Source organism: Nyctibius grandis, chromosome 4 (assembly GCF_013368605.1).
Source record: "Nyctibius grandis isolate bNycGra1 chromosome 4, bNycGra1.pri, whole genome shotgun sequence".
Classification (NCBI taxonomy): domain Eukaryota; kingdom Metazoa; phylum Chordata; class Aves; order Nyctibiiformes; family Nyctibiidae; genus Nyctibius; species Nyctibius grandis.
Genome location: NC_090661.1, coordinates 56,404,536 through 56,423,554, shown reverse-complemented (window position 1 = coordinate 56,423,554; position 19,019 = coordinate 56,404,536). Strand labels below are relative to the sequence as shown.

The following is a 19,019-nucleotide window of genomic DNA, read 5'->3' as shown; positions in this document are numbered from 1 at the left end:
TTTTTCTAGCCTGTTAAAATGAGGAGGATATATTTTATATTTATGGTCAGCAATAACTGGATAAAAGTTCCCCTCTTCAGCTGTTATATGTGATTCTTGTCCCTAAGGATTTCTTGCAAGAAGATGGTGTTCAGCACCACTAAGAATTTGATTTTTAGGCGGTGTGACTCTGTTGACCTAAATACCACCCCATAAACCGTAAATAACGTGCTTAAGATCATTACGATTTTTGTGGTATCATGTTCCCATAGCAAGGCCTTAAGATCATGCTGGCTTTTTTTGTAGCCATCTGACAGGAAGACTAAATTCTTTATCAGCTTCTGGTTTGTAGCTGAGAGAGTGTCGTGCTTCCTGATGGTAGTTCTCATCACAGGTTCCCTACCGTGTTCCAAGTAATTGGTAGGAGGACACAAGGGAAAGGGATCACAAAGTGGATATAGATGCCACCTACCATCTGTCACATATCTTTGCATGGTAGGGGCCAAATCCTATTTCTTCCTGCAGGATATGTTATTCTGACTGCTCATGGACCTCTGAGGAAGTGCCCGCACCTTACAAAATCCACGAAGGACCAGGACCTCTGCATAACAGCCTAATCTCACTGCTGGGGAGTGTGTCTAGCAGTGGGAATCGATTCAAGATGACTAGCTGGGAGCACTCGTATCTCAGCACTCAACTTGCTCTCCTCTGCTGCATCTGGAGGTCATCTCAACAAACATGAATTCCAAAAACAGAAATTGGGAGTTCTTTGTGCTTGCCAGTTTTTAAATGTGGGAGTTTCACATTTTCAGGTTCTTCCTCTGCAATTTTGAAGAGGCTTGAAACAGACTCTGTAGGAAAAAACCGCACTGTGCCTCCTTCTCCACCCTGCTTGAACAGTGGAGACCGCTGCTTAATCTGCTGAGTCCAAAGCATCAGCTAGTCTGAGGTGTGAGAAAATTACATGTGAAGTGCCTCTGCTGGTGGATGTCTGACAAAAGGAAACAACCCTGTTTAACTCAGAGAACGTGGAAAGGTAAGAAAACAAGGTGGCTGAAGTGATTTCATTTCAAGGTTTTGACAGGGAACTGTATTGGACTTCGTACCTCTACTACTGAGGGCTTTAAACTTCTAATCCCAGGGAATCTAATTTCTGGAAAACACGGTGATAAGGATGGAAAGGAGGAAGACTCTTCACCAAATAAGGTGTTGCACCATGAATAGAGAATGAATACAGCCAGAGTCTGTAGTGACCCAGAAGGAAACTAATCCAGTGTGAGACTTCACACCAATGAGTGAAATGGGTTTTTAAGAGAACCTGTTTGTTTTGGGTTTTTGTTTGGGTTTTGTGGGGTTTTTTTGTCTTGGTGGTTTGTTTTTTTTAAAAGTCTGCATGGGGACTTCTGTTCCTTTAAACAGGCTGTTCCTTCAAACAGACTTGACCTCATAGTGAAAGCAAGCCAGTGATTTTTCATGGCTTAAGGTCTAAATGTTGCCAAGAGATAAACTATTTATAGGCTTAACACCTGACTAGGTGTTAAATAGCTCTTGCTGATAAACCTATTGGTGCAGAATTATCACTTCAGACTGAGACTGGACTGAAGACCCAAAGACCTGGAATGCTTGAAAGGATTCAGTTAGGATTAAGATGCATTTAAGAAAGCACGTTTAATGCATCTTCTGTAAGGTGTGTGTAACTCAGCAGGATTAGAGACTGGTAATGATAGACAGGTCCTTTACGTGTATGTAAACAACACAACAGTGAATTTACCCAAAAGAAAATTACCTAAGTGTTTAAATTGCAGCATTGAAACACAAATGGGTTTAACTACACCAAATGAGCCTTCTGCAAGCTGGATCTATGTTTACAACCTCCACTATATGGTGGCCTCCCTCATTCTAACACAAATATTCCCTTGACCCCAGTATATTTGTTATAAAAGCAAGAGAAAATAGTATCAAAGCTTGTTGGCCTGACTTGCTTGTTTGGAGAAGCTGACAGAGCATAGTTGACCTTAGACATGTGGGGAGGGGTCAGGGAGCAGGACTGTATTCATTTTATAGTGTAATAAATGTTTCAACATATCACAACACTCTTGGTTGCTTTGCATGGGGCTACAGGGGTCACAACCAATTTGCTGAAAAACATTGAGCTATAAAACAGTCTGGAGCCTCTTCTACTGCAACTCTAATCCTCTAATAAATACGTTGAGAAAAACAGACTGTGTCACTCACGAAAGGGTGGAAGCAGAAGTTCAGAGCTGTCTCCCATCTATACTCCTCCCATGCAAGCATGTGCTCTCAAGCCATTTTAAGGCAAGGTCCACAGTCTTCTGGAGGGAGAGAATCTAACCATGGTTGAAAACTAAGTCTTGGGTGCCGAGGATGTGCCTGTCTGGTCTGAGAAAAGTGCTAAGCAAGGCCAATAGGCTGCAATTTGTCCAGGCAGGTTTCTTCAGGTTGGTTCTACCTGAGTGTTGTATGATTGTGTGGAGCCAGCACAACAGAGCTAACAGCCAATGATGGAAATGGGAAGCAAGGGTGCCAAGAGGCTCAGGGTGCTTATAGCCACTTTCAGCCCAGTCTGTGCTTGCAGTGGTAGTGCGGTGGAGCCATCCATATCACTGCCCTCTTCCTCAGGCACAGCAGCCCTGCCGACCGTGGTACGTGGTTGGAGTCTGCAGGTCTAAGTTCTCCCTGTGCAAGAGGCATGCTTTTAGACCCCACCTTCAATAGCAGACAAGCTCAGCCAGGCAGAAATGAAACACATACTTTGTGAATCCTTTCAGTAACTTCATGTTACATCTTGGCCTAACCCAGTTCCTGAGCAGACAACATCATCGACTAATTGCTGTGATGCTGCTAAGCTGCACTATGCAGTCCCGACTTACTTTCTGCCCAAGCACGGTTGTATCAGTAAGTTGAAGAAGATTTCTGTCCCTTGTGCTGGTATCAGCTGGAGAAGTGTGTGCCCCTAGTTCCCAGCCATAAGGCTATGCAGATTCCACGGTCAAACTGGGCTGCTGCTATTAGAGAAGGAATCTGGCTCCCTTGTCCACTACCTACAGCTTGACAGTGCTGGCCAGGCACACAGGCTCAGCCCCAGGACAGCGTGTCTGACTCGCTCCCTGTTGTTCCTGCCATCAGCTGCCAGCTACACCGCCAGCACAGCTAGTTGCTGGTGACTGCATTTACTGGACCACAGCTCAGGAGCAAAGGGAGGCAGTGACAGTTGCTCTTATTACAGTAAAAGAGCCAGCAAATGCCTTAGAGTAACGCTTTTGGGCAATTTGTCACTGGTTTTCGATAGGAAATCTTCATATACTTCATGTTTATCAACTTTCCTCTCTAGATTTTCCTGCCTGCAAAAAAAATGAAGAAATACACAAGACTATTTTAGAAGAGTTAGTTTAAACAGTGAGAATGAAATATGTTGTTAAAGGGATCCTTTGGTGTCAAAGGAGCTTTTAATTACGCTATGCCACATGAAGAGGATTTCCATTATGTTGGAGTATATAAAAACAACTATCCTTTGAGGGGGAAATCTGGCAGTTCTGACAGTTCAGCCTTCCAATGGCCTCCTGAAATAACAGGAATGCTAATAATCATAATACTTAATAATAGCAAGTATTAATGTCCTGTGGTTCTAGACATTAATGAGATCTACTCCCAAATACTGTGTGCAGTTTCACAAAAGGCAGACTCAGACCAGACAGGTGCAGGCAGGGAGATCTGAGCAGAGCAGGGGAACCAAGATCCTGTCTGGGACAAGGGGAACTTGGCTGGCTTAATGCTAGTGAGAAAGTATCCCAGAGTGGAAACCAGTGCTTTCTATAAATAAAGCAAGGGCATAACACCAGGGAGAACGAAGAGCCAGTTAAGCTAAAGGACAGAGTTGGCAGCAAAAGAAAGAAAGGGCCATGAGTCAATTAGAAGAAAGTTTGTAATCAGAAGAGAGAGGTCTTGAACAATATATCACTGGGTGTAATGGGAGCTGGGGCTAGAGCCATGTTGGGCACCGTCCCTTTGCATACTGTTATTGCAAGCTACAGCCTCTTGAAAGCCTTCTAATGCTGGAGGTGCCTAAATCACTTAGCACTCTCCTGTAGGCTTTGAGCATCTCCTGAGCAGCTTCATGCTTTTACTCACACCTGAGCCCCGTCAGAAGTGGCTGATCACCAGCTGATGTCCTGGCAGTTAAACCTGGAGGGCTCTTCACTGTGGGATTGCAGCAGGCTGTCAGGTCCAAGCCCCTAGAAACATTCATCAAGAACCACTGTATTTTAAACATAACTAGAGGAGGGGGAGGCAGTGATCCACTACCTACATTTTTACACAGCTTCTTTGTTGACAACCAGGATAGGTAACAGGGGCTAAACCCCACTGACTGCAGAAGAAACCTGAGCTCCCAAATCTCGAGTCCCCTTTGGCTATAAATCAGGATTTGCATTGCCCAGCTCAGGAGTTGTTGCAGCCCCTTACTGTGTCTAGCCCAGATTTATTTGCTCGTTTTTGATGGGTCTCATTATATTCTGAATGAGGATTATACATAATATTTACGACCAACAGCATGGAACAAGACTTAAAGATGCAATAGGTCCCTTTTAGTACCTTGCTCCTATTACCAATACTGTACTATTGTGCTAATTTGTTTTATTAAGTGAATAATTGGAATGACAGAGATACATGAAGTTGGATGAGACCATGTGCAGGCAGAGGCAGCCCTGTGTTACACAGTCTGGTATTGTGGCAGGGAGAGCTTAGCCCTTACCCGGCTCAATTTTTCAAGCTCTGCTACCAGTTTATTTTTCTCTCGCTCTGTCATTTCATTCAACTCTACCTCTACTTGGTAGTTTGGATTTCTCGTTTCCTTTTCACACCATTAGCCTTAAAATACTTATCAAACTTAAGAGCTTGATTCCTGTTCTGGCACAAAAGAAATGTAATGGTGCATTTAACAGGTGGATGAGGCACCCCATTCAGGGACTTGGTAAACTGCTGGACTATCCAGTGTCCTAGATAGATTTATTAGCTTCCAGCAGATCAACTCCCAAATGATTGAAGTGCCCACACTAGGAATGGAGCATGGAGGAAGACGCTGGTGTAATAACTGGCCCCAGTGTCACTGCTGAACCTAACCCAAAGGATTTTAGAGCACAAGCAAAGACCTAGGCTTCAGCCTGTACAGGCTGCAGCACTGATTCACGGGTGATGGTAAAATACGAAAGTCACTCCTGCCACTGCATGCGGGATGTGCACTTGTGGGAAAGGGAGAGAGCGAGCACACTGCTCTCCCTTGGAGAAAGTCTACCATCTACATCTCTTCCCTTGCTCCAATGGACTATGCCTGCTGCTTAAACTTCCTACTGATCGCAACATGTGCGAATGTGCAAACACTCCCCACGAACACCCAGAAGAGGGTCACCGAGGGATGAAGCAGGACTAAACCCTGACTCTAGAGCTCTCCCTCCTAGCACAGAGTGAGAAGGATTCTTAAATCTTGTTGTGCTTGGCGGCCAGCTCTGCTCTCCGCTGGGACACAGCTTCCATTCTCGCTTTAACTTCTTGCCCCTTGGCAACGAGCTCTGCTGTGACACGATTGACTTTGACCTCTCTCTTTAGAAGCAGAGTCTTCTGGAGTGTGTTTGCACTGCTTTCCAGCGTCTTGCTGGGGGCTTACCAACAGAACTGGCTTTGCAAGTCAGTAAAGGCACACAGCAAATCCCTTTGCTCTTGCATAAAGCCAAGTCAGAGTACAGTAACTCTTTGTCCTAAAGCTGGCCAGAATCTCAAGTTCCACTCCCTCACCCTCACAGTACAGGCATACACTTTACATGGTGACCCTAAACCAGAAAAGGAGTGTGACAGTTTTAAGTTCCCATTTTATCAAAATAAACCATGGGACTTCCTCAGGCCATGCTAGGAGCCATCATGACCCAGTGTCCCATCCTGCCACAGCCCCTAAGAAGCATAAAATGGGAAGAAATCCTTCAATCAGGGGTGCAGCTAAGCGGCAGCAAAGGGGACGGTGGTGGGCTGGGCTGTACTTGCACCATGATGACCTGTGAGGCTGGTGGGACACTACCACATGGGTCTGAGCAGCCCTCGGAGTCACTGACGTCCATGGAGCCGGATGGATCAAGCTGGGAAATGCCCAGACTGTAGCCAAGCCTCACTCAGTGCTGTCTTTATGCTGGTTTCATTTAAATGAATAGTAAGCTGTTGCACACTGGCTGGTGTGGGACAAAGTTGCTAGATATGGGTCTAATCTCCAGAAAGATGTAACCTTGTGTAGTGTTTTTAATTGAGTAGAGGGCATCCTGATTATCTCTAGGCATTTCAAAGAGGTGCCGAAGTTAGAAGATCAACCTACTCTGAAGCTGATGAACAAAGATAAACATCCTGAGAGGTCAGTGAAGTCCACCCAAGCTCTGCAGTGCCCAAGGAGGTGCCACCTCTCTCTCTCATGATTCAGGGGGGTGTAAGGTGATGAGACTGTGGAGCATTGCTAAGTGCCTACACTTATGTGGGATGAATCTGGGTAAAGGAACTGGGCAGATGCCGAGGCAAGTCCCACTTTCTGCACAGAGGAGAGAGTACCTGAGGCAGGACTTGAAACATGTCATGAACCAAAAAGGAGCTGTCCGTAATTACAGATGATATTGTTGAAGACTTGGAACTAAGATTTATTTCCTTAACACAGTATGTTTTCCTTCTTTGGTTGCATTCCTGATTTGTTACCTTTTTCACATAATGAAAACTGCTTTGTATGCATAATTTTTTGATGTATGATTTTCTTTGAGGGAAGTCTCCACATAAAAATGTGGCTCAGCTCAAATTTGAACGCTTTGAATCTAGTGTATGTTTGGCTTCCTGCACTCATGACACCACTTCAGCTCAGCTGTCAAAACACCATACTAAGGTAATTTTCCTGAAGGACAGAGTGCCACACAGTCACTTCTCTAAGGCCAAAACTTGGTTCCAAATGACAACAGACAAATAGCTGCAAACATCTGGCGTGAGCTTGGCTGACATGTTCATTGGGCACTGAGAGGGCAGCGGTTTATTTAAGAGTTAGGAGTTTGCTTTGATTTAAGGAGAGAATGTTGTTCCCTGATATTCTCTGACACACACATGAATAGACAAAGAGATTTGTCCGACCCCACGGATGATGGGGACGTGAGTGACACCTTTGTCCTCCTCTTCCCTGGGAAAATAGACAACAGTCAATCAAATCAACAAAAGCATTACCCAAATCGTGAATTTCTTACTTGGTGTTCACTTGTCTGTACATAGTGAAATGGCCTTTGGCTTCAGTGGGCATTTTGCCCTTAGAAAAGAGTTTGTAGCTGACCTTCTCTGTGTAAATCTGTTAAAGAAGAGAGTCACCCAAGGATATGCAGAAAAAAGCTGAATGTCATGCAGGACTGCCAGTCTTTCTGGCCTCATACTTGCTCTCACTATGAGAGCAAGACCCATCCCTCATCTCTTAGAGAGGGTTGGAGGTGACCATTTCTGCTCCCCTCTCTTGGGGACCAGAGGAAGGGACTGACCATATGTTAGTACTGATAATGCTGTCTCCTAGGCCATGCAGGGCACAATTGTAGGTCACCTTGATTATCTTCATTCCAGACTTGGACTCTCTCTGCTGGCAGGTGATGTCACAATGTGGGACAAGGTGTTTGCATCATCCAGGAAATTACTCAATTGACATGTTTTTTAAAAATTAGCATTATTTATTTACCAACAAAGACTGGTCAGGGACAACTTTCATCAGGTTTCTTTTGACAATATTTCTAGTTACTGATTTTCTGTTGAGACACAATTATTTAATTCTTTGGCCAAGATAAGCTCAATGATGCTGACATAAATTGAAAGGGAATCGGTTGTATTCACTGGTGTTATAATCAGGTAAGTTAGAAGAGCTGAGGGCAGGATGAATCTCCTTGTCTCTAGCAGATTTGTCATCAGCATAATAAATGCAATGATGGTTTGAAAAGTTCTTTAAAAATTTATGAATTGGTGACATGGGAAGTTTAATATCCTGATTTTTATAAAGCTTGATTGGTTTCAAAATGAATTACACTACTTGGAAAATTTTATTTTTTGAAACAAGGTCATTTCAGTCATTTTTGTTATTTCAGTGTTTCTTTTAGGTTCAATATTAAGTTAAATGGAAATGTGACAAGAAATCACATTTATTTTATTAGATTTTGCTTTTTAAAGAAAGACTACACTGCATGTTTCCAAACAGATCAAGAATTTGCTTCTGGAATCAGACCTTGTATGAGAAATATAAGCTTGCAGTGATGAGATTTTTTTCCTAATACATTTTTTAACCCTGATAATAGTAATGATACGTGGTGCATTGTTGTGGCAAACAGTCGCACAGCTCTGCTTGGTAGTGCCTGATAGCAAAGATGAGAAAGGGTTGTGCTGAGACAAAGAAAAGAGTCTCTCTCTTTGCTCCGGCATCAGTGCTTTCAATGCCAAAGGGGCTTTGGTCTGAGTGTTTACAGAGATGACTCCTCTGTGAAATGTTCTGCGTACAAAATGAATGGGTGTTTTTATAAATACGTATATCTATATGGGCAGGGCTCCGTATGAGAACAAAGTGGACTAAATACAGCCTGAGGGAATATAAAACAGACCTGTCCAGCTTCTTGACAAGTTGGTGCAAAGATTATACTTTAGTATTGCACTCAGGGGCCAGGCAGCAAATACATTGCATCATACTGCACAATGAAGAAAGGCATTCAGGGGGCAGGCAGGTTTTCCAACAGAAAGGTTCAACCCAGAAATTACCAACATGACAGCCTTTATATTGTACTTCTCTTTTAACATCAATGTTTAACTCCGAAGATCTGAAATTTTATAAACCTGCGAGCCCAGATCCCGATAGGCAAGATTATATTTATGACCTTTATAATATTTATAATCTTTATAATATTTATATATTTATCATTATAGTTCAGAGTACAATGTCTCTTGAATTAATCTTTCTGTATGGATGGATGCTAAACAGCTCCTGAGTATTTTCTATTTGTATCAGAAATAGTGTGGCCAGCAGGACTAGGGAAGTGATTGCCCCCCTGTACTCGGCACTGGTGAGGCCGCACCTCGAATACTGTGTTCAGTTTTGGGCCCCTCACTACAAGAAAGACATTGAGGTGCTGGAAAGAGTCCAAAGAAAGGCAACAAAGCTGGTGAAGGGTCTAGAGCACAAGTCTTATGAGGAGTGGCTGAGGGAACTGGGATTGTTTAGTCTGGAGAAAAGGAGGCTGGGGGGAGACCTTATTGCTGTCTACAACTACCTGAAAGGAGGTTGTAGCAAGGAGGGTGTTGGTCTCTTCTCCCAGGTAACAAGTGATAGGAGGAGAGGAAATGGCCTCAAGTTGCACCAGGGGAGGTTTAGATTACATATTAGGAAAAATTTCTTTGCCTAAAGGGTTGTCAAGCATCAGAACAGGCTGCCCAGGGAAATGGTTGAGTCACCATCCCTGGAGGTATTTAGAAGACGTGTAGATGTGGTGCTTAGGGACATGGTTTAGTGGTGGACTTGGTAGTGTTAGGTTAATGGTTGGACACGATGATCTTAAAGGTCCTTTCCAACCAAAACGATTCTATGATTGTATGATTCTTCAGATGAAATGTTTGTCCTGCAACCTCTGCTGAGATTAATGCAGTGGACACGATGGCTGGAGTCTTGGAGAAAGTACCTGGTCTCATAGATTTTACAAATGGGAAAATGAGATATGGTCCCAGCTACTAATTTTCCACTGGGCACAGAATAAACTTGGCAGATATGGGGTGAAAAATTAGGCTTCTGTTGCAGGACTAGTCCCATTTAAAAAGTCTTAAGTGATCTTATGCATTTGATTTGTTTATGGTTATAAATATTGGAAGTCAAGAAACTTTTCTTCCTTGGGATGGAGGTCTTTGAGGGCAAGCTGCAAGAGATGGTCTTGAAACATTCAAAACTAATGGGTACATTGCTGATTCTTTTGAAGATATACTCTATTGGAAAGACATGCTGCCAACACATGAGGGAAGGATTGTGCCCCTCGGATCCTTTGCACCATTTTGAGAAGGCTGATGGGCAAGTCAGCTACATGTAGGCATCTGGGCGAGTAGGTTTGGGCAGCAATTTAGGTGAAGCAGGTATGTGTCAGAGCTCTGCAGTACGTAAATAGGTACCACAGTGGTGGGCACATTACAGTTGAATGATAGATTAGATGGACTCATGCGTGAGCAGCAGCTACACATACTCAGTTTCCCACATCTGTCCTAGGCTTTTCTGGGGCTGAGACAACCAGTTGTGCACATATGTGTCATATTATGCATGGTGTTGCTCTGTCTTTTTATTTTTATTGACTCCATATTATCTGCTATAAATTCTGGTTTTGCAATGATGAATCATCTCACTGGCTTCTACAATCTCCCTTCCCTATGTTGCAAGACAGATTTAAATTCAGTCAGTGCCTACTGACATCATCCTAGTTTGTTTTTATTTTCTGGGATGCCACCCTTAAATGCACAGCACTAAGTTTACGTTAGAGCTGTCTACATATACAGGAAAGTTACTACTCAGTCATTCTTCCTTTTTGTCCTAAATTCTTTAGAAACACTGCTGTTTCTGAAAATCTCCAACCAGCATGGTCCCCGTAAAAGTTTCTTCTTTTAATTTCAAGGGTATGGTAGGGTTTGAAATTAAATCACCTACATGTATTCACCCAACTTGGTCAGCAAAACATTTCTTTTGCTGTTCTGCAGCTGCAGCAAATGCCTCATGTGAGACTGCTGGGGACCCCTAGTTGCTCATGACAAGTTGGGAGCGCAGTAGGTATCTTTCCTGACCCGCAGTGCTCTATGCACTAAGCCGCATGTATTTTGATGAATCCTCCTGCAAAGGGAGGAAGCAAAGTTGGGGGAGAAAAGTTTTTAACAGCATCTGCCTGCATCAACACAATCCAACCTCCTTTATTTTAATGATACCAAACTATGATTTGGAGCAATATAAATTTTAAGATGGATGGAAATCTCCTGCTGATCTCCACTGAGCAGAGGAGGAGCTGTGAGGATCTGCGTTCCCAGCCACGGCCGCAGCGCCTGTTCCCCTGGCAGCCTTGGCCATGTCCAGGCAGAGATGGTGGGGCAGGTGATCAAGGGCCTCAAGGCTTGTCCTGGCAAATATTTCTTCTGCATGCCACTGTGCAGAGATCTGCCAAGTCATATTAACACCCTTATTTGGGCAAATGTCCCTTCCTTGCCACATGTAACACCTCGGGGAAAATTTCAGCCTAAAAACTTCAAAATCAGCTGCAAAAAATTCAATATAATCAGTTCCTAGGATACCTCCAAAGTACAAATGCTGCAAACAGAATTGGAATGTTAGGGTTACATTTCTTCGATTTTCAGAAGCTGCTTGACTTACTTCCTTGGTGCTGTCCTTTTTTGCACACAGTTCCCAGTCCTCTCTTTGCATCTGTGTGTGCATGTGTGTATATCTACTGCAGCATATGAAGAGATACACAAATTTTATCTTTTTTAAATCTTCCTCCAAACTGCAGTTGTCTCAGCAGTATTTTGTTTAATTTGCACAGCAAAGTGTGTTTTTCCTCTACGAAATAAGCAAAAGAGATGCAGAATCCCATGCTTATATTGGGTTATGCCATTTTAGTTATATGTAATCATAGCTTTATATTTATGTAATTTCTTTTGGCTCTCTGCTAATATGCATACTGTGCTGCTAATCTTTATGATGATTTTTTCCTGAGGATGCTTAGCCAGTACAGCACTCTGACCTGTCCATCCACGATGGTAAAGACATATACTTCCTAAGGCAAACTCTTTTTTCTGCTTGCTCCAATTCAGCTGCATAATGCACACCTATTTTTTATATTTGATTGATGGTGTGCTCAGACAGTGGTGGAGTCTGTGCACCAGTATGTCATCAGGCGCTTTCCAGGTCTATTTGCAATTGTGGTTGTCAGCAAATTACCCTGAAACATATGGGATCAGCAGAGAGCTTTTCACTCATCTCCAAGGCGGCTGAAGTCTTATTGTTTCTTACCAGACATGGGATATCACTCTGGAGTTCAAAAAGGCAAAGTGTTAACGTGTCATGAGGACTTCACATGGCAAGTCAGTGTATGCCATTTGCATGTCACATTATTTCACAGATCTGAGACAATTTTTAAAATCTCTTGATGGAATGTACGTGCCTCTCCCTGAAGCGCTTCTTGTGCTCCTCAGCCTGAGCTGCGCCTTCTTTGGAAACAAGTACAGTTCCACTAAAATAAACAGGGATGTACTGATTTCTAGTAGCTAAAGATCTGTTTGTTCTTTACACAAATAAATGCAAAAGGCTGCGTTCCCTGGCCTCGTCTGTCCATTTTGCAGCATACAGTGAAGAACTTAGGGATGGATGGAAAGCATCTGGAAGTAGAGTTTTAGCTATATGAAGGAATTTATCATCAGAAGAAAGCTGGAGAAAGCCCGCACCTCCTGCAATATTTTATCCAGCTGCTCTCTTGCCACACTGATTTGTACCTGTAATGGATATCTCAGGTAAAGGACTTCACTGTCTTCACCCACGTACAGCAGATTTCCAGTAAGATACCTGTACATGTGCCACATATACATGCGAAGAGAGAGAGTGGGTGCTTATTTGTGTGTGTGTTTTGCATGACGGGAGGGTCAGAAGAGATTATAATAGTTTGTCATAAATAATAAAGTATAATTACACTAGGGAAAGAAAAGCTTGGTAATGCCTCATTGATCTATTCTTTCTTTGCATATTTATATGTGTTATTTCCAACATGTTATGAGACCTTAGTGGGTTTTGACTGATTGTGTTGTCCTTAATTACTCCAGTGTGATTCCATCAGCTTCTCTGGTACTGAACCAATATACCTGAGCATACCACTAAACAAGTATTGGTTCCCATGCTTTGTTATACAGATGTGATGCAGAGCAGAAACAAACATCTTGGGGCCAAACATGTGACATGGATTGTGATTACAAACATCAGTGATGAGGCCAGCACCCTCCAATTACTCCAGTGGTTTCTGGTAAATCTTTCCTTTTACCCTCCCTTTTTAAAAAAAATTAGTTAATAATCAAATGATTACGAAACACTCCATTCCTGTTCACATCCTGAGCAGTGAACTAATAGCCAGAGACATTTCATCACAGTGGTGAATATTTACACTTTCAATCACTTTTTTATGATAGGAGTGGTTTGGGTCTTGCCAGACACGAGTGTGTCTAAAGCTCTGCTGGTGCCACATGCAACACAGGCTGCCCCAGTGAGAGTGCCTGCGAGTTCATCAAGAGCTGCTGCCTGCAAAGGTGAACCCTTGACTCATGTATGGGGTTTGGGATTTTTTTTTCTTTGACTATGTTTTAAAGCTAGCCACAGTTTCCTGTGCAACTTGAACTCGGTGTGCGCAGCATGCCCCAATGTCGTTTCCGTGTGACTCAACATGTCAAAAGCCAGGTTGGTGCGTGCAGCCTTGCTTTGCCCTAGTGCCTGGCTCACAGTGCCAGCATCCATCGGGGATGGGGGTCCTCGCTCCTGGAGTTCAAAGCCACATGTCGGTCTCTGCTGGTACGCAGCAAGAGGCTGTCAGAAGTTTGACAACAATAGCACAGAAATGTGCTATTTGGGGCTCTTGGACTCATTGCTTCAACATGTCACAGAGATAAAGAATTCAGCAAGATTCAAATTTGGGTTTAGCGTTACGTGAAAACGGGACTGTTGAGAAGTAAATAACCAGAAGAATATTTAGAAAGGTTGTGAAGTGCCAAGTTTTGAACATTTAAACCAGCCTCTATGAGCTGGCAGGACGTCTTTGAGGAGAACAATTTATCCTGCCAGAAGTTTCTTGCAAATGCTCCTAAACCACCACTGTCAGAGTCAGACTATGGGGTGTGTTTAATCTGACCACTGTCCTGATTGATTTTTAGGTACTGAGCAACAGAAAATAAGATTAAATCAGAGATTAATCCGTGTTGTATAGCTGTGACCACAACTAATGTGACAGACATGATGTACAGTTGCAGCAGAGAAAGAAAAACCATTTTCATGAAAAATAGAACGTGCCAACCAAGAAATGACTCAGTCTTTGCAGCATTTCAATAAAAATATCTTTGACACTCTGCAAGGACCCACGTACACTCATATATAGCGTGAGTAGCTTAAGATGTCTAAACCTGTCTCACAATCTCGGGTCAAAAGGAAATCACTCATTAAAGGAAAAAAAGGTAAACATGATTTAAGCGCTTTTGAAAGGCACTGCGCTGATAGCAAAGTGCTTTGTTATCTGGAGAGCAAGCACAAAGTGGATGGACAGATTTCCCTACACTGACACAGTAACGTGCCTTGCTTTGGTCCCACGAGACTGTCCCACCTGAGGGTGAGTGTTTTTGGCTGAGGAGACTGGGCAGTGCCTGCTGTAGCCCACAATGTGATCGATTATCCTGCCCCTACACCCGACCTGAGCCTGCAAGTGATCCCATCAGCTACTGGACGACTGTCAGACATCAGCCCCCTCCAACTGGGCTGGACTAGCTTTGCCCTGGTGTCCCAGGGAGATGTTTGTATCCCATTTCTAATGCCTTGAAACAAAACCCTCTCCTTGCTCAGCTGCCACAGGAGCACTGGTTCCCTTCCCCACACTCCCCCAGTGCTTGCTCAGCAGCACTGCACCCTGCCTTGGCGCTCTCAGTGCACCCTGATAACAGGTTGATTTGCACATTACAGCTGTTGGCCCTTCCGTTTGACGGCGAGCAGCATCAGCATTTTCTGTCTCATCCCAGTGACCCTCCCTCTGCCAGACTGTAGCTCCAGGGACACGAGTGGATGGGGACCCTGTGCACCAGCTGGGGACCTGCGAGGGCATTTCTGCGTCAAGGAGCCATGGAGGTTGCCAGCTCCTTGCACCAGAGGAGAGCTCAGCATTGACGGCCATCACCTACACGTGGCCAGAGCGCCAACACCCACACCATCCAACTCCTGGTGAAAACACCCTAACCTTTCCTTATCAGCAAGGTGAGCCTAGATAAATGCCAAAGGACAGAAGCATGGCAGCAGCTCAAACGGAGAAAATACATCCTGCTTATCGTTAGAGCTCTCAGTAACATCAAAGCAGCTTGGCTGAAGTTCAGCTCTTTACTCCAGCCTTCATCTGTGCTGTCGTGCTTGTTCTCATCTTATCCGTAAAGGTGTTAAACAGATTTTTCATCTCACTTTGTGGTTTTGACACTTGTATAACAGGTTTTTTTTCTGTGCTCAGGCTTTCCCTGGAGCTATGATCTCCAAACACAGCTCAGGAAGCTAATGATGCTTAGTTTGGAGATCTGGGTCTCCCTGCCTCAGCCACGCTGACTGGTGTCATCTAGCTCTGTTGTAGCTGGGGAAACCATGTACGTAGCAAGCTATTTCTTAACTGTGAGAGAATCTGTCCTCTTCTAGGCTTAGGGTGGGAGTTTTAACAGCCATTTAACTCTGCTCTTGAGGAATCAGAGATGTCTCACTTTGGTGGGAAAAAAACTCTACAATTCTTTTCACAATTCTACTCTAATTTACCTGTTCATGTCCTTTTTTAAGATAATCTAGACTGTCATATATAAATTACTATGGGACAGTAATTACTACTGGATTAAAAAAAAAAGAGAACAAATACAGAAAAGGATTTTTTTTCTGTCTTCTTGCTTCTAGTGATGTCTCTTCCCTCATTATACTTGTGACTCTTATTATTGCACTGTCTGCTTACCAGCTCAGTAGATAGAGTCCAGAAGCCTGCTGAATTAGGTAAGTGTACAGTTATTTTTATCCAAGTTGAACATTACATGTTCGTATGGCGTGTTGTGCAACAGATATACGCTGGTGTCATATGACATTCTGTCCAGACACTTGTCCTAAATTTAGCTCTAAATTTAACCTGAGAGATGTAGGGTAAATAATTAAATGTCAGCCCTGCAAAACAAACCTGTTGCATTGTGATTTGAACTTAAAGGAGGCATAAACCTCTGATCCTCTCTCATGCATGCTCAAAGCAATCAGTGCAAGACAACAAAGCTTTCTCAGTGGCAGTATAAAGGACAGTTCATTTGATCAGGGTTTCAGACACGGTATTATTACATATGAATTTGACCGCACAGCAAAACAGCAATGGGTAAATAGAGATGATGGTGCAGTGTCCTTTAGCACAGTCTGTTCTGGTTCTTTCACTGCTCTTGTCTGCACAGCAACCTATGATGTCCCAGGCCTGGCCATCTCATCAGGAGGAGCAGGCCAGTGTAGCATGGCAGAAGCCAATGATGTGAATGACAGCTTGTCCCCCTGCTTTGAGTTTCTGAGCCTCATCACAGCCAACCCACTTCCAGATGGGGTGGCCAGAAGCCAGCTTCAGCATTCATCCCAAGGCAGGCTGGAGCCCATCTCTCCAACCAAAACCAAACCACTTCTCCCTGAAGCTGTGCACAGGAGGGTCCTGCTCTGCCTTGCCACTCCAGTAGCAGCTGCTAGCCTTAGTTTAACTCCAAGCATATAGAAAGTCGTAATTCCTTGAACTTCATTGTGCTCAAAGATATGGACATTTCTGCAAACTGCTGAATTTAGGTAGGGGCATCTTTTGTTTTTCGAGGGCTGTTTATCTGTGGCAATAGTAAAGCAAAGACAAATCCGTATCTAGAAATCCTGTTGTTCTCATGTCATTGAGGGAAGGGAAGGAGAGCAATGCAACAGGTCTTATTGCATACAGAAGGCACAACAGTTAGAAACAAATCAGTCTTAAAGGAATTAAAGGGTACCAGAGAAAAGCATCAAAAGAGACCTTGTTCATAAACTAGCCTAAGGGATGGAATGGAGAGGTAAACACCCATTGTATATTTCTAAAGACTGCTTTAAAAAAACTGTGGAAACATTGTCTCCCATCAAAATCGATTTCACTTTTCCATCATTGCTGTTTTAGAGTTGTTGTTTTTCCAAGGACCTTTGCTATTCACAGAAGCTTGTGTCTCGTTGCCATTCTCATCCTCCTGCTCCCCTGCAAGAACCTTGGAGCAAAGCGGTTGCAGAAACATCTCTGAATTTTGTGGATTTTGTAAAGGTCAAGAAAAAGACAAGTCTTCCATTAGAATTCTTACTAACATACATTATAACATAAGATAAATGATATTTGCACAGCAAAGAGTAACTGAAAGATAATGTTTATGCTTTCCCTCTTCCTCCAAGGAACATGTATTCATTTATATAGTCTTTAGGTTGTGTTCAATTCGTAATAGCATTTCATGTTCCCTCTGACTGATTCCTCTTTCAGTTTGAGTCAGCGGATGAGACCTTATGATGACATTTGCAGAGAGGCAGTGACTGCAGTAGCTGCACACTCCTCCAAAGCTCGCTGGCATGGCAGGTCTGGGCTGAGTCACCAGACGCCTGAAAAGGGGCTTAGGACCCTGGTTACTGGGTGTCCCCCTTTGTGCTCATGTTGTATCTCCAGAGGAGTGAGGACTCCATTTTGGTTGTAACTGAAAGGTAAACATTTTCTGTGAGGAGCCACTGTGCACAGGTGGAAGTTGTACACTGAGCCCAAGTCCACCCTGACTCAGGGATGTGAGTCAGGAGCCGTTAGTGAGGGATGAATTCCTCCAGAAAGGGGAATTAATTCTGAGCAGAGTGATCTCAAAACACCTACTTCTTTGCAGCACTGAAGTATTTAGGCAGCAGAGTCAGCAAGAAGTAATGTATATTGTATTCCGTACCCCTGGGCATGTGTGACATCCTGCACCTTTTCCCATGCAAGTGCCTCTGGCTCCTTGCCTCTCTCAGGGTACTGGGGCCAAAGCAATCATTAGTTCTTGCAAAGGAAATTGAAACCATCTTCCCCTGTGGGAGTTTCTATCTTCTTGTTATTTGAATGTGGGTTGTATAGCGGGAGGTACAAGAAGGTTGCTTTTGGTTGTGGTGTTTACATTTAGTCTTTGGGAGCTTCTGATGGAAGCACAGCATGGCAACACTGAACACAACGCTCTGCTCACTGGAATATGATTGCAAAAGGTACAGAGATGTGTACCCTAGGTCTATGCTCTCAGTGAAATACGCCACCCGAAACACCTTGTTGTCTTTCTACAGTAAAAAAGTTCAGACAAGATATAAGTAACAAGGGAACAGTTCCAGGTAATTGGTGCACAAAGCAGTATGCTGTTCTGTGGCAAAGTATGAGGATTTTCTGTCCAGAGACTGCTACTGTCACAACTAATCAGTATTTTCTTCCTTTCAGAGCAGCCACTCATGAGCCAAGTGTCTGGGTGCAGTGGAGTTACTCATTGTTGGTAGTTATAGGCTATGGACAAGAATACAGTTTGTGCTAATGTCCATTCTCACCTGCTTTTCATCGTGTGATGGCACATCTATGGCAGCTCTGCACACAGAATGAGTCTGCAACAAGATCATCGGTCTCCTGGGATGCACAAATGAACTTTGTTTTTTGACCGACCTCAACTGCCTGATTCAGTTTTGTCTTAAAACAAAACAGCGCTTAGTAGAGCTGTAGGGCTACTTAATTCAACTAATGGAAGTAGAGACTCTGAACAAACCCCCAGATTAAGGAATTGTTAAGTGTGCTTTCCTAACCTGACTTCTGCTCACTATTTCGAGGTAACATGAACAATAAAGCAAAACTTGCTGTTTATTTCTCCATCTGTTATTTTTGTGTGGTCATCCTTCTTTGTCTTCTCTCAGATTCAAAGCTCTTTTATTGCACCCTGTGTGTGAGACCCTAGCTTACTCCCCCATCAGCGTGAGTTGGCTATTTCCATCATTTTCTATTTAAAGAGAAAGCAAACAGATCTAACATGCAGTGTCCGAGTTTGAAATATGTCCCAGAAAATGGCGTAAATTTATGTATTTATTTTTGCAGGTGACATTTTGTAATCTCTTGGAATGTCTTGGGGTTAAGCTGAAAATGCAGATCCATAACTGTGCGTGCCCCAGGGGAAATATTAACAAATCTGATGCAATGCTAATAAATCAT

At 43.4% G+C, this 19,019-nt stretch overlaps 1 long non-coding RNA gene across 7 annotated transcripts; it reads left to right on the top strand.

The window, feature by feature from the left end:
* Nucleotides 1–300: 300 nt before the first annotated feature.
* On the top strand, nucleotides 301–18,685 carry LOC137662166 (uncharacterized). 7 transcript variants are annotated; one of them, XR_011047961.1, is made up of 7 exons: nucleotides 301–1,015; nucleotides 12,943–13,052; nucleotides 13,216–13,332; nucleotides 14,747–15,034; nucleotides 15,279–15,408; nucleotides 15,704–15,796; nucleotides 18,267–18,685. It is a non-coding gene; the product is annotated as an uncharacterized lncRNA (long non-coding RNA). The 7 variants fall into 7 exon arrangements; XR_011047958.1 differs by lacking the exon at nucleotides 15,279–15,408 and having other exon boundaries at nucleotides 14,803–15,034; XR_011047957.1 differs by lacking the exon at nucleotides 15,279–15,408.
* The last annotated feature ends 334 nt before the right edge of the window (nucleotides 18,686–19,019 follow it).